Source organism: Cuculus canorus, chromosome 6, assembly GCF_017976375.1.
Source record: "Cuculus canorus isolate bCucCan1 chromosome 6, bCucCan1.pri, whole genome shotgun sequence".
NCBI classification, from domain to species: Eukaryota; Metazoa; Chordata; class Aves; order Cuculiformes; family Cuculidae; genus Cuculus; species Cuculus canorus.
This window is the reverse complement of record NC_071406.1, coordinates 3643204-3659817: the sequence shown is the minus strand read 5'-3', so window position 1 is coordinate 3659817 and position 16614 is coordinate 3643204.

The window sequence follows — 16614 nt, the reverse complement described above, 5'->3', positions numbered from 1 at the left end:
AGCAATTAGCGCCAGGAATTCAGATCTCACGTTTTATTTCTCTGGATTTCCTAGTCTCTTGAGGGCTAATTATAAATGTCCTCCAAGAGCACCACATCAGTTGGTGGGGAACCTACACGTACAGGAGAGATGCAAGGCAGGGCAACTTCATCAAACGCTTTAACTGCGACTAGAGACAGCTTAATAGCAACAAATATATTTGGTTGTCCTTCACAAAGACCTTTCCCCCAGCTGCTAATATATACGTGTTTACCTCTGGTTTTGCACTGTCAGGAAACAGGTGCTTTTCTATTAATAGACGTGATGCAGCAAGGCAAGAAGAAGGTGCAGGAGTAGATGAAAACAGGTGGTCTACAGTTCAACAGTTTATAAACAATAACTAATCACTCAAGACCTGTAGCAGTTTCTAATGAGGACTATAATTACAAGCCAGGTGGCTGTAGTTAGAGGAATACATTGTTTTTAAACAGGTTACTTGACTCAACAGCAGTTTTACGGGAGGCAGGATTGTCTACAACATATGTTCCCTCTGCCTCTCCGTTTATGTTTTTTCCTCTCTCCCTGCGTGCGTACGTAGGGATGCCTAACACCTTCCACTATAAAACCCTGGTTTCTGTCACTTACGATTCCACAGGCTTGGAATTGCTCTGGCTGAATCCTGAGTGCTTACGTCAGGGCTAATTTTTTGGAAGAACCTCACCTATTAGCTATTAAAAACCTATTAAAAAACAATTTAGCTATTTTTCACATTGATGGCAGGGGAAATAGTTTGGGGGTTTTGTGCATATTGGGACATTAAAGCAGTGACAGAGCTGTCACTGTGTCAGGTGTACAGCAGAGCCGGATAGAAGCTGAAAAGTGATGAAGGGCTCCGTGCTCCAAATCTGTTTGTTCCTTTTATTATTCATTTTAATTGATCTAATAATAACTTCTTTTCTTAAAATCTTTGCTTATGACAAAAATGGCTTTGATTATTTTTCAAAACCCCTGGACCCCCCCCCCCACTTTAATTCTAGCTGTTGAATCATGCAGGAGAAACCTCTGCAACGCCAAAGACTCACTCTGTTTTACCCTTCTCCTAAAATTTCCCCCAAACAGAGCCAAGTCACAGGTCTCCAGGCACATTCAGAATTGGCAATGAGATTCACAAAAGGTTTCACAAGTAGGCAGCACAGTTCATTCCCGTCTGGGCTGTACATGCCGCTGTGGTCAATGCCATCATGAAGGGCCTCTGGAACAACCTCGAGCTCTGGCGATGGAGGTTGAGCTGTGCTATGGGGCTTAATAACTTAATAATTTTATATTCAGTAATGGCTTTGCATAATGCAACGTATTGGAGGATTATTGTGAAAGGAATGTACAGGAGGACTAAATTACTCTCAACATGTCCATCTTACAGTCTACTCAAGCAACTTTTCATGTAATATACAAATCTACTTGCTACAATGATTGGAGATCTCTAAAGATAAACAAAGGGACAGGTGATGACTGTGCAACAGCAACATCATATAAAATATTTTCAGAGACTGGAAATATGGTTATAGTGGTGGAAAATTGTTTTGGGTTTTTTTGTTTTTTAAATACTATAGACTAGTTCTTACTCTCACTCTCTTCTTTATTCATTCCTACAGTCATAACTCCTTTCCTTTGCACTTCAGGAAATTCACATTTTTGGTTAGGACTATTATAGGAATCCGGATACAAAAGTGACATTTCAAAATTTTTGCTAATGCTGAAAGACATAACATCAATTTATCGGGCTGTACGCTGAATAGCAAAGAACCTGCCTACAGCAGCACGAGTTCTGGTTTTCTGAGAGCTTTTCCGTTTCCCTCTGAGTGCACACAAAGGTCAAAGCCCAAGTTAAATACTGCATCTTGCTTATAACTTTATTTTAGCCCATTTTGACATCTCCTTTATCCTCAGAGCCACTACCTTACACATCTTCAGGAGGATAGCGTAATTTCTTCTAGAAAATACCACAGCCTTAAAAAAAAAAAGGTCTTATTAGTTTATGTCCTAAAGTTCCAGGAGTCTGGAACGTGTGGAGGTCTTCCAGACTCAGACAAGTACAACTCTCTTGGTTGAAGTGGGAAACTGAACTAGACAATCTCCAAAGTACCATCCAACCAACTCTCTATGACATGTGTGTGAACAATCGGATGTTCTCATAATGATGCAAAGAAAAAAAGGAGATTGTCCACCTGTATCTGAGATTCTTTCCCAGAAATTAATAAGTTATTTTTTCCTTTCACGTGTATGTACAGTGAAAGATGAGTGTCTCCTAAATTTCTACCTCTGCTCCCCTTACTGCAATGCATATTTCCATATTTGCACCCAGTTGGGAAGTGCTGGATAACAATCTGTTTCTATGCACTGTGCATGCAGGAAGGGCAAATTTGCTGCCTTTGGATTTTTGGATGGGGGTTTGAGATGGATTAATTATATGTCAAGAGGGACTTGAGCAATAATAAGTGACTTTGACTGTCTTTAACACTTGGTAGAAAGGTTACATTTAAAAATTGGCTTCACTGTACTGGATTTTAGGTTAAGTTCAAAATGCAGCTTCCGCTGTTAGAACTGAAGGGTCATATAAAATTCATTGCAATAGAATATTTATAAGTATCTGGGATATTTGTAGGAAACACAATAATCAGAGAATCTGAGCTCACAGATAGAAAGGGAAATTGTTAAATGGCAAATAAAAACTTCATTTTTCTAGCACTTAACCCTACATATAATAATTATTATTACAAATCTGAGCGACGATTAAATTTCATTCTTAACCTTAGTTAAATACGCGTGTATGGAAAATGATTTTCATATTATTAACTTGCATGCTGTTAACGTTCAAAGAAGAGTTGATGGGCATGCACATCACCTATCTCAGACCACCTTCCACGTACCAGCGAGACGCAGGTATTCTTGGAGAGGATTTGGGGATTGACACGTCTCACTTCACGTGTGGGGAGGAGCAAAGTCTTGTTTGTTTACAGACTCTTCTTTGTAATGACATAATTACATCTTTGAAGGCAGGATTCTGACAAAAGCACAGAAAGTGAACAAGGTAGACCTGCAGCAGCTATTGTTCCAGCTATTATCTCATCACCTCTTTTCTCCTGTGAGATAGGGATACAGGCAGTGGTGGGCAGGATGCTGTTTGAGCAAAGCTATCATTTTACCTCCTTGGCGTGTGCCACTACAATTATCTCCCTGAAATACAAAAGTAAACTGGCTGTTGCGGAAAAAGAGGGCATTCAAATGGAGGATAACAGAGCAGACCTAATTAGCTTTAAGTACCTGTAATCCTAGGAGATTTTACCTAATGATAAAAGCCAGGGAAAGTCCCTCAGGTATGAGTAATAAGAGCCCAGCCAGGTTGGCGACCTATCAGGTGTTGTATGTCAGCTCTGCTGAATGCAGCCTATTGATCCAGAAGTCGCCCGTATTTTCTACCACAAATTGAATTTAAATTGCTGACATGAAGAAGACATCTGGCAGGTTAAGGTTTACCTGTTTCATATTTCATATGAAATAATTTTCTCCAGCAGTAGGAAGGAGCATTTTTGGAAATAAACCAAGCAACGCTTTTAAAACGATACACGCTCATTGCAGTGCCTGAGCTTGAAGTACAGAGTTGACAACTGAGGAATACATTTCAAATAATTAATTAAAATCATAAAACAACAAAGTTTGCAAAAATTAAGCACTCATACCATGCTTTCACTCCTGCTGAATAAACTACCTGTCTTACTGGGTGAAAAAATATAATAACACGACCTATCATGCAGTCCTCATTTGTAAGAAAGACTTCATGGTTTGTTGTTTGGGGGTTTTTTTAGGGGTCGGGGGAGGGTGTTTGTTGGTGTTTTGGTTTTCATTTGGTTGGTTGGGATTTTTTTCCTGTAACAGCCAGTTAAGTTACTAGTTTACTAGTACATGTTTACAATTTTTATTGTGTTTTAGATAGCCCAGCATTCCTAAATTGTAACCTAACAAACACAGATCACTTACTGTAGGTTGTTGTGCAGAACAAGACTTTTTTTTCTGAGTATTTGGGGGTGAAGTATCCACCAGGAGCTTCATATGATCTCTTTCTCCAGCCATTAAGGTCTTAAATCACTTTATCTTCCAAACAAAGAGAATGACATTTTCATAGAACCATAGAATGCTTTGTGTTGGAAGGGACTATTACAGGTCATCTTGTCCAAACCCTCTGCAGGAGAAGGGACATCTTTAACTCGATCAGGTTCGGAGCGCCATCCAACCCTACCTTGAATGTTTCCAAGGGTGGGGACTCCACGACCTCCCTGGGCAACCTGTGCCAGGGTTTCATTACTCTCATTGTAAAAAAGTTTCTTCCTTTTATCCGGTTTAAATCTGCCCTCCTTGAGTTGAAAACCATTATTCCTTGTCCTCTCACAACAGTCCTTGCTAAAACTCTTTCCTATAGGCTCCTTTTAAGGACTGGAAGCTGCTCTAAGGTCTCCCCGCAGCCTTCTCTTCTCCAGGCTGAACAACCCCAACTTCTCAACCTATCTTCATAGGAGAGGTGCTCCAGATCTTGAATCATTTTTGTGGCTATTTTGAAAACACTTCTTCTGATCCCACAGGGTTAGATCCACAGTTTCCCATATGCTTGAAGCCTTGAGCGTTTATGGTAGTCTAAGTATAAAAACACTATGACAATGCTAAGGCATAGAAGACACCTTTCAAAATTATTACATGCATAATAATGTTTTTTTTTATATATTGCTTTTATTTAATGTGCCTGATAACGACTGGCCTGCTTATATATCTGTCTGTTTGTTTCTCACAAGGCACCTTAGTTGCTGTTTGGACAACATCCATTTGACAACGAAGCAAGATGCAGGCTAGACAGCTGCTTTTTTCTCACTCATTTCACTCTGTTATTGGTTAACTTAGTGGAAAAATGTAAATTTTCCAGGGACTTTAGGTTGGAGGTATCCCAGCCAAGGTAGATATGTGCTTGACTTGAGGTCTAATTTAACTCCTGTGTAGTATCGATTGGCCTGGCCCACCAGGGACCCTTAGAGTCTTCCTTTGCCAAAGGTAGACAATGGTATGAAAGTAAAGTGTAATAAATGCTCCTGTCTGGTCCTATGTCGATGTACAACTGCTTTTTTTTTTTTACCTCCTTTTTTGCTGTTTTGAGTGCATCGGTATTTCACGTTTATTATAGTGTGATGAAACACCTTTCAAAATGGCCAGAGGGACACTCAGCGGTAAGCGTTTAGGCAGTACAAATTGGAGTGAGCAGGAGGACAGTTAGCAGGGAATATTTCTGAGGTCAAAGCAAGCTGAATAGGAGCTGAATCAGCTAAAAGCAGAGTCGAGAGCTACAGTACCTGCCGCAAAGTAAATATGGATTACATTCCTTTAGACAAATTGATCTGCTGGAGGACGATAGGCCTTCCAGAAAAAGATGTTGCTACAAAAGAATTAAGTATTTTACACTGACGTACGTACAAAGAGCCCTTAAACACAGCAGCCAGAGGTGTATCACTACGATCACAGAATCACAGAATCACCAGGTTGGAAAGGACCCACTGGATCATCGAGTCCAACCATTCCTAACACTCCCTAAACCATGTCCCTAAGCACTTCATCCACCCGTTCCTTAAAGACCTCCAGGGAAGGCGACTCAACCACCTCCCTGGGAAAACTTGGTCCTCGCATGACTAATTTGCAGCGCACTGCGAGACTTAAGGGTCCACAATTCTGCACGTTTCTGTGGGTGCTGACTAGTATTCTTCCCAGTAAGAAAAGCACTAAAATTTAGCTGCTCAACTGATCAATAATTCTCACTTAGGCAAGTGGATGAATCATTAGATTGCAGAGTAATTCAGGTGGGAAGGGTTCCCAGGAGGCTTCTGGTTGGACATTGTGCCCCAGCATGGTCAGCTCTGCATTCTGATCTGGTTGCTCAGGGTGGATCAAACGGGTTTTGTCCTTCAAACCTCCAAGGACAAAGACAGTACAACTATCAAATGTGAAAGAACATTCAGATCAACAAATCTGTCTTCCACAGCAGTAATACCAGAAGCAACAAGCAGAACCTTGGATGAGAAACCATAGCAGTTTATCGAGAACAGCTCTCAGGTTTCCTAAGGAAACTACTAAATTCTTGGGAAAAGTTGATAGAATAAATGACTCTGTGAAAGCTCTCCTCTCTCTCTGCATTGACCCTACAACTGATGTAGATAACAATATTTTGGCTCCAGAAAACTTGTGAAAATTATGTGCACAGTTATTCCTAATCAGTAAAATACTCAGGGATGAACACAATTAAAATCACCAATAAAGGATCCATTGCCTAACAGCTGCAATGAATGATTTAAAACAAGATTATATCAGATCAAGGTGAATAAATACACATGGCTCCACAAAAAAACCCCCAAGGTGTTACTTAAACATCACACCACCAAGACTGAGGGATCCAAACACACAGAGAACTGTGACCACACACAGTAAGTTATAACCTTGTGATTACCTTACAGGGTAAATAAAAAGAAATACAATTAAAAAATGTAAATTATTATTTCAAAATTAAGAATGTGACGAACGCATATATAAAGATGTCTTGAAACTATTTGCAAAAATTTTCCCCCTCTTTGCAAAAGTTATTCTAGACCGAGCAAACACTGAAGGCACTAGGGAGAAGATTTGAACTCAGGGCTCTTCTGAGGCGTTTCTGCTGGGTCCCTCTGCAAGCACACAGGTATTGCCCCTTTTCTCCGTACAGTGGCAAACTTTTCTCCAGGCACCACCCAGATGCACATCTGGAATAGCATTGTGGACTTTGATTACGTGGAAGCAGGGCTGCATTTATAGGCGACTTTCGCCCAGAATATCTCCTCAGTGCTTAAAAAAATATCTTTCAAACGACAGTCATTTTTTACTATAAGAGTGTGCAAGGCTACAAGAGCGTGCAAGGCTACAAGAGTGGTGGCACTATTGCCGTGAACTATTATATTTTTCAAAAGAGAGTGTACAAGATAGCATATTCCGTGGGGCTAGGATTCCATCAACACATAGGCAAGTCTAATGAATTTCCACGCTCAGCACTCTTCTGCCAAGGAGCTGACTTTTAATATGGGAAATAGCCCCTGCTCAGGATGGAGCAGTCTTGGTCAGCCTCAGGGGTCCAGGCATTGATGCAACTCTTCTGTCAAAGCAGGAGGTGTTTTGGAGGCATGTCCAGGATGCAGTGTAGCATTATAAGGGGCTGGATATAGCTGGAACCTGCGACTATTTATTGATTTTAGGCATGCTCACACACACACACACACAGTAGCACTATCTTTTGGCAGTCATTTGCAAAACTGAGCTTGATTGTCTGGAAGTAGGAGCAAAATTACCAGAAGAGAAGAGATTAACTTTATCTCTAGTTCATTTGCTGTTTGCTATCTGTACTAACCTCCCTGCATTTTTCCATTCTGTCCTGAATAACTGAGTATCCTGAGTTTTCAAGGGTAAGTAACTTTCTGATTACAATACATTTTTCCAGCCTAAAAGCCATCAGTAAAGTGAATGGACTACTCGGGTAAGTGCTTAATGCCTGATGTAAGAGTTGCATGATCTAGTCCAGAAGTAACACAGTTACCTCAATTACTGTAGTCCCACAAGACTATTCACAGCAGTACTTAGGAAATGTTGTAGGCTCAGGCTCTGGTATTATAAACTCCTCAGGGCAGCATGACTGTACACAGGATCTCATCAGCAGTTAACAAACAAGTCCTCTATGAGACACTAGCCATTTTTTGTACTAGGCTTTTACGTATTATTATTTTTTTTTTCTTTTTAGCATCTAGAAACGAACACAGCGTTATTAAATCTATGGCAAAGCGCACAGTCTCACCGTATCGCTTTCCTAAAGCAATGCGACACAGCGAGATGCCATGTGTACTTTTGTGCTTTTTTACATTGTTATCAGGGAAAAATATGTCTTGCAATTTCCCAGGGGGCTCCCTGGGACAGTGTCTCAGTGTGAAAGGGCACCATGGGGCTGCCTTGGACAGTTTTCTTTCAATAAGGTTTTTTTTTTTCCTATTGTAACCACTCTGCTCTGCTGCTTCACTGATTTCCCAGCTGTTCTTCTTCTGCAGCGTCTGAAGTCGAATGCAGAAAATCTGTAGCTGAACAGCTCAGAAATAAGCAGCCGATCATGGCAAGCATGAGAAAACCATGAATACATCTTTCTCTTTGCACATAATGGTTTGATTCTCTGTTGCATGCTGAGGCACAACGTGCAGTGTTTGTACCCATGCTTCGCAGGCAAAAATATCTCTGCAAGGTACCGGTGAGGGGATAATAAGACCTCAAGTATCCCACATCAGAACTGGTGTGAGGACTGCCAAAGGTGCGAGGTGCCCAACACAGAAGCTTATTTTTTTTTTATTGTTACTTACATCCACACGTAAAGCTTCAAGGATGTCCCAGGGATAATGTAGGCTAGACCTAGGCAGGAGGAGTTAATTGTCTTGGGACCACTGAGCTTTCCCTTATAGTGGACGACTATCATTCTGTTACACAAGGGAATGACAAGATTGAAGGCCCTTCAGTTGTTCATCCTTTTCTCTGTAATGCCCCAGAAGGCATTATTTCTTGTGTGACTTCACACAGGGAAAAGCAAAGTGAATGAACAAACAACGTCTTTCCAATGAGAGCTGATAATATATCTACAATGCACCTTTGCTCAGTTAACAAGTCCTTTTTTATTGTATTTATAAAAACCCATGCACAGGATCAAAGAAATTTTGCAGGAAGGTGCAGTATGTTTTGAAAGTTAAAGCAGAATCATAGACAAATTGAAAGGACGTAGAAAGCTCAATATTTGAAAGGTGCGGGACTGCTAGCTCTTCCCAAGAAGTCTGTCTAGCCCATTATAGGTAGTTTTCTTTCAAATTATACCCGTATAACCACGGATTTGATATCACTAAAATTATTTGCCAATCTACTGTTCTGGAAGAAGAAGATGAGTAGCAAGAGGAACAACACTTGAAAAAATAAAAGTATAATGTATGACTACTTCCATAATAAATCCTTTTGATTTCTTCATTTGAAATATTTTGGACACAAAGCGTCATTCAAACACACTCATAAAAAAATAATGTGAAGAAAATACTCATAACCGAAGTATGTGGTGAACAACTTATTCAGTGTGAAAGGGTTTTATTTAATGAAACTCTTTTCAGAAAAAATCATATTTACTTGGTTCAAAGTTATAATTCTTCTTTTCTATGAGAGAATAAAAAAGTCCAGCAGCTTTTCATCTGACTCCACTTCAATTACTTTCATTTAAATTTTCTTTAATCAAGTGAATGTAGTTAACCATGTCTACTCTGACAAGAGTATCATAGACAACATACTAAGGAAGGTGTATATTGTTTCACTTCCATCCAATCATGTTTTGGTGTATGTGATCCATCAAATCTCTGACCAAGTTGATACTATTGAACTTAACGTTATTTTTCCAGGGTTTTAATACTATCTTCATTTTTCTTATGTATTTTGATTATTATAATTTCCAGGTGCACTTCATGTTTTGCAAATGTGCCTTCTCCATGCAAGAAAATCTATAGCTTTTTATGCATCCCTAATGATGACAAGAATTGCCTACACATCTACTGATATGAACTTTATATACCATCTGGTTAAAACCTGTTTTGATTCAGCTGCATTAGGAAAGCTTCACAGGCAGGTCTGCCACAGCTCATCTCCTGAGGTGTGACTGCTAAGGCCAACCCTACAGACCAATCTACAGAGGGTCAAAGAAGTCGGACAACGTCCCCGAAAGCTCCAGTAAGCAGAATCCAAGCAACACAACTCTTCCCTCTCAGCGTCCTGCTCCAGCAAGCAGGTTGCTCCTACAACCCCTACGAGAACCCAAACCCATTGTTTCCATAAAAACAATGGAATCAAGGAATGACCACTCTTTGAGAAGTTTAGAAGCGCGAGTTCGGTATTTCTTGGCACGTACCTAAGCACAACTGTTGTTTCTGTCTCCGTGTTTATCACTCTAGGCAAGGGAAACTGTAGTTTCTATATTTAATGTATTGAAACTGCCTGGTCTCCAAGGTAGCAGGGGTATCTATATACACTGGTAGAATACGTTTCAGACCCAATCACTTTGAAAGCCTGGATAATAGAGGAACACTTGTTCTTTGAATAACAAAGTTATTTCCTTTAACATCCACAAGCTGCTCAGCTAGTAACTCTACCAGGCACTGGTTTTGTTAACTTGTTTGTAGGCACTGTAGGGGCCTTTTTAACCAATAAACCTAAAAAGTTTGCAGATCATTCTTCACGTGCATTATTTCGCAGAGCGGAGCTGACAGGAGGAGGTTTATTAATTTCAGCATTGCTGTTTTGAATGTCACTGGAACATCTGTAGGATCAACCCTGGATCTGTCAGCGGCAACCTCCCCACATTTAAGATAGATTGAAGCCTGAACTTACATCTCCAGCCAAATTTCATACCTGGTTCCTATTGGGACTGTAAATGTGCATTCACATGTCAGACTCGCAGCTTAGATCCTGTGCTAATGGCTTGAACACACAACTGGATTCAGATGTGGGTTTCTTCCTTCTCTACTCAAAGTTTATGCATTTCAACCTAAAATCTATCTACTTATTTTTCCTTACCAAGTGCTAAATTAAAAGTATCATAAGCTACTAGTTTTATATTACCTGGCCATCTTTTTTTGTGTGTAAGAAGTGTTTGATCTACGTTTTTTTCCTTATATTATGCACTCTTTCCGAGCAACAGAAGTACCGAAGTACCCAGCACATCCCTCCTCCCACCCCTCACCATGTAACTCCTAATGGGAACTAAGCGTGTACATGAAAATGAAAACAGATCCCTTAGCGTAAACTTTTTTGACAGAAATGTTCGTAACAACTTTTCAAAAAAAAAAACCAACCCATGTCTCGTTTATTTTCCCCTTTCTTCCTCCCAGCTTTATGTCAGTCATCAATCGAACAGGAGACAACTCATTTCATTTCTGTGACACACAATGATGGACTTGTGTTACAACCCTGACTTATTTTGAGAACTTCAATTTCTCAAGCTGAAAGCCTGAACGTCCCATGCTTGGAAGGGCTATTGATCTGATGTAGATGGACAGCTCAAGAGGAACTGATACATTCCTTACAGCAATTTTTTTCTGACCACTACATAATGTAGACTTTCCGTTTGTTTGTTGTCATCTAAAAACTTTGATTCTGCGATTTAACTGATAGTCTTTTGCCGTTTCTATGCAATATTTCCCTGTCTTATTTGATGTAAGAGTTACTTGTTATCTACTACCTGGAATGGAAAAGCTGGTTCACTGTGATAAAATGTATGAATTCATAAAGGCAACAGGAACCTATAAATGCACATCACAATGGTACGGCTGCAAATGTGGGCCACTTCCAGATCTTGATCCTTCCTGGTGCCATTCAGGAAATACAACGGCACTGCAAGATGGGTTTGGATACCCAGTGCCTGCCTCGGGCTGGAGACATCACCCGTTACAAAACAGCACAGCCCACCCTGCATTCGAATGCAGATGGAATAAAAACTCACATAATTTAATCAAGGAGGCTAATTTTGCTTCAAAGCAGGGTAAATACCAGATATCTGCGTCTACGCTTTTCTAGGTTTTCCCCTGCTTTGCCTCAGCTCCCCTGTGCTTCTTCTGCAGGGACAGCAGGTACCTGTCAAGCATGCGGATGTCACTGAGATGGCAGAACCCCAGCTCCGTGCCGGCAGGAAAAGCCTCTTGGCTGTCTGCAGATCACAGGAAACAATTCATGCCACTCTTAATGATTTATATAATTTCTTTGGACTCACTCCTGGCTTATGAGGTTTTCTGCTTTCTCTATTAGAGCTTAGAGAACCAAACGAGAGCCTTTCAAAAACTGGTGGGCAGCTCTACGTGGCAGAATTAGTGTACATTAATACCAGCCCAGAACTGGTCCCCAGGTTTCATCACCAGCCTTGCTTTTAAAGCAGGGGACCCCTCTTACAAGACTAATTTAAAGCAATGGAAATTAAACTGCATCTTATCTAATAATCAAAAAGATCTGCAGAAATTGTCGTTATTTAAACATTAATTCAACTCTTTTCTGTCATGGAAGGATAGTCTATCCATTTTTTTTTCTTCTAAAAGCCAAATACTATTCAAACAAAACAGTCAATTCCATGTTAATTATATCAGAGGGGGAAAAAAAAAGGAGGGGGAAAAAAGGTGGAAAAAAGAGACATGAGAAAAAACCAAAAAGGATATTAAAGCAATGAAAACACTAGGCGGTCTTAGACCTTTACTTTGTGTACAGAGCCAGACTTGATTATTTTGTTTGGTGCATAGGATCAGTGTTGTTTATGATTATAATGGTTATAATCTTTTTGACATTTGAACGAAATAAGGAAGGAATAAGTAACAGAGGTAAATGAGGTTGCTGCAGAAAAGGCATCTGTGATTCAGCTGATATGAAGACAATGTTAGCACTGAAGAGCGCTAAAAAAAACTAAATAGCTTGCCCCACCCCAAAATCTCCCTGTGTTAGCGCTGGGCTCTTTATTTGAGTTGAATTCCCAAATTAAAAATAAAGATTTTGAGGCTCTTGCACAGTATTAGGGCAAATATATTTCAATCCCTTGTTTAAAAATGATGCAGCGTGGAAGATACCAGCAGTTACCAAAGAGTCACCCATTCAGGTCCCCTTTCCAACCTGGGCTGGGAGCATTTATCACAAAAAACCAAGTTAGTGGGATAGCAAGGCTTTGCAAAACTAATTCAGCTGAGGTTTCTCAAACTTGTTTCACAGGGTGACCTATATTTAAATAACTCTCCATTTTCTTCCCCCATCACAAAACCACCATCTCACACACAAAATCCCACATAGTATCTGCCACTGGCACCTCAGAGGAACAAAGTATTTGCAGAGAGCTGAGTATTTTTCTATTAATAACTTCTTCCCTTTCACTAGAAGATAGCAGGGGTCTCAGGTCAAGCAGCTTTCTGATTGGAAGACCAGAAACGTCCCACCCAGCTGCTCAGGCCACAATCATGGTCACCTGTCCCCTGGGCAGCTTAAAAAAAATCCCTTTTTCCCAGTGAGAAGCAGCAATGCTCCCAGCTTTTCCACCGGAGGCCCATTTCTCAGCTGCTTCCCACCCATCAGTTGTTATCCCAGACCTTCAGGGTGGCAGTGGGGTGAAGGGGAACTTAGCAAGTCTTCATTTCCAGCAGTCCCTGTAGAGCCATCCCTCCACAATACGGGAAAATTGTAATGATAAAAACATAAATAAATAAATAAATAAGATAATAAGATAACAAAAACATAAAAATAAATAATAAAAACATAAGAATATGTAATATTTTGTAATAATAAAAACACTAAAAAAAAAGGAAGAAAAGAAAAGGAAAGAAAAGTGGAAATTCCTGGTTAAAGCCTCTGCTTGCACAAAAATCGCAACAGCTTGCCTGAACGGCAGCACTATGACTATTGCTGTTAATGCTTCCAATGACATTGTTTTCCAAATTACAAAGTGCAGAAGACTGGTTAGGGGAGCCGAAGAGAAAGAACTGGAGACAGCAGGGGTTTTAACGGAAGACGGAAGGAAAAGAGGTGTCTCTAGATTGTCTTCCTTCTTTAATTAATTCCTCTATGTACTTGGGTTTTGGAACATGTAACTGCAGCAATGTCCAGATAATTAAAACCTTAAATACCATCAGACCTACATCAGATCCCTCTGTTAACTTTGCCATTACTCTTCCTGTTCACACACCTCCCTGAACTGTTACTTCCATGTGCACAGTCAACCTCGAGCTTTCAACCAAAGTGATTTTTGAAGTAAAATATTGAGCGATGAGGCACAGAAAGCATTACTAAAATACAAATATATAACAACTATGGCATTTTCTTTCTGCACTTTACATAAATACAAGAAGCTTTTGTCAAGATTTCTGTTTTAGAAATCTATGCTGTTTACTGCCCATGCATTTAAAGGGGTTTTTTTCTTCCCTTTAGGCAGTCGGATACTTGAGGAAGACTGGCAAGCTGCTTTTCCAGGTGCTGGAATAGTGCAAAGCAATTGAACCATGCTCATGGACAGGGGCCATCTAACTCATATGGCCAATAGTGTGTTTTCCTTTTTGGCAGTACTTTTGTTCCAGGTGGAATAGTCTTTCATCCGTATAAAGGAAACTCTTGTGTGCCTCACTCTCAGGTAATGGTCTACAACCATGCAGCTTCAGCAAAATATGGAACCTATATACACATATATATGCACAATATGCATGCATATATACGTGCTTATATCTCTCTCATACATTACGCACACCCGTACCGAGTACTAAGTTAACTGAAGAAAAACTAAGCATTTTTTTCCTGCTCTGTTAATGCCAGCAAGCCTCAGTGAGCTGCAGGAGAGAACACTTTTACAACACAGACGCTCCAGACCAGGTTCCAGCTGTCGGAATTTTATGTCCTTGAGATACTTCTGGAATAACAAAGTGTCATGCACGTCCTTGCCAGTACACGAGATCAGCACATGAGATCAGACATACAGATGTTGCCTCCACATCCACCCACTGGCATCTTATTATCAGTTTCGTTACTATCCTCCACCCATTTTCAGCCAACTAGGAAGTCAGGAGTTGTAATTTGTGAGAATGAGCTGTATAGCAACCATTTATCTGAAAAACAAACCTCTGCTGGCAAAAACTTAGGAAGCAAATAAGAATCTTATGGAGGTTTTCTGTCTTGGCACGCATAGGTAACTAACAAGGAATGCTGTGATTACGCAGTCCCATGAGCAGCGGTACTCTTTAGAGGTGAAGGAAGGGACATGGATTAACATCGAACACACAAAAACTTGCTCTCATTGACCGACAAAGACATTGCCTTTGGAAAGGAACATCACAGACCAAAGCACCTGATTTCCTTCACACTTTTCCCTGCCCTCGTTATGAAAGGAAAGGTTGAGTGCCAATTCCGGCTTGTGGATGCTGCTGGGGGAAAGAGTCGCGCCGTGGTGGCAGGGAGGCAAGAGGAAATGGTCAACCTCTGCCTCCACCCTCCAGGACCAGCACTGTCAGACAGCCAGGCCTTCACTTAGGAGCTGATGAGCATTAATCACAAGGGCTGGAAAAGAGATCTCTTGATATCTCAGGTCATCAATGTATTTCCAGCAGCAGTGTTATTTCTCTTTGTTTAACATGGCAATCTTATCAGCACCATGCATGGCACATAAAGTTATGTAGAGGGAAACAAGCTTGGGAGGAATGACTGAGTCAAGATAAGTTTTGTATTGTTAATTACTCAGTTAACAAATCCAGGAAGAAGGTGGTTTTGGATTCACTGTCATCCAGACCGGTATTCTGGCAACTGGGGGAAGACATCTGCTCAGCCCAGCCCTCTTCTGTCTGCGTGTATGATCACATATTTCTAATAAGCATCTTAAAGCACTTCCTGAGCAGAATGAATTTAGTCCTGTCTCACAGCTTCGGTTAATGAAGAGCTCAGAGAAGGCACCGAGCTGGGTCCAGTGAGGCTGAGCCGCAGCGGTTCTTGTCCTCATGGTGGTGGAGCAGAAGGAAGGTCCTGCACCATCATCCCCACACCCTTGCTCTCCCCTACGGTGGAAGGACAGGAATTTGCCTGCTATGTTTTCCCTCCTTTGCTGCAATTATGATTCCTTGCTTAAGTTTCCAATCTTTAATTGGGTTGGAAAATTACAGTCACAGCACGGGGAAGGGGGGGAAATTCCCAGCCACTATGCCTGACTCAAACGTCTGTTTTCATTTACTACACCATGCTCCTGAGATACTTTGTTAACTAGACCAGAATAAGGATATCTTGAATTTAAAAGATATTCTGCCCTTCCTGGCTGCTCTTCTTCTCCATGTGCATAGCGAGGTGCCCAGGACTGCTTCTGCAAGGGAGTTTGGCCTGGGTAGCTTTATGTAGGAGGTGATATAAATAGATAAAAGCCTCACTCGTGAAATATAAACTTATTTCTACATATACCTTCCTCACTGGCACACAATGTAATGCAAACTATGTGACTCTGTCTTGCCAGAAAGGCCCACTCACAAGTTTTCTGTTCAACACAGCTATTAATGTTGCATTTGTGTTCCCAGGGAAAAAAAAAAAGTGCCACTACAGAGAAAAATGCTTAAGTTTCTATTACATAACATACAAATAGAAATGAACACTGTGCTTTCTTAATCAAGCCCTCCAGCGTAATTAAGCAAACTGTGGGGGGTTCAGAGTGGGTTTTCTCGCACCTGCCTCCCCACTGACAGGAGCAGAGTTAGGACGTTTTTAATGATGGAGCTCTCATTTGCCTGGAATTCAAAGACTTCACCTGATGCTAATGAAGGAGGCCAATTTAGCTTAAAGCCACCCTAAAAGAGGGGGGAGGGGTCAGGAATCAGCTCATATAGAGCAACCCAGCAAAGTTCTACTTCACAAGGTTTGAAGTGCATCACCACTGATGCAGAGCTGAGTTCAGAAAAATGCAACCTGGGACAGCTGTGCCACGTTCAACTCTATCCAAAAGCAGCTTTGACTTGCAATTCCAGCTCAGGTACAGAC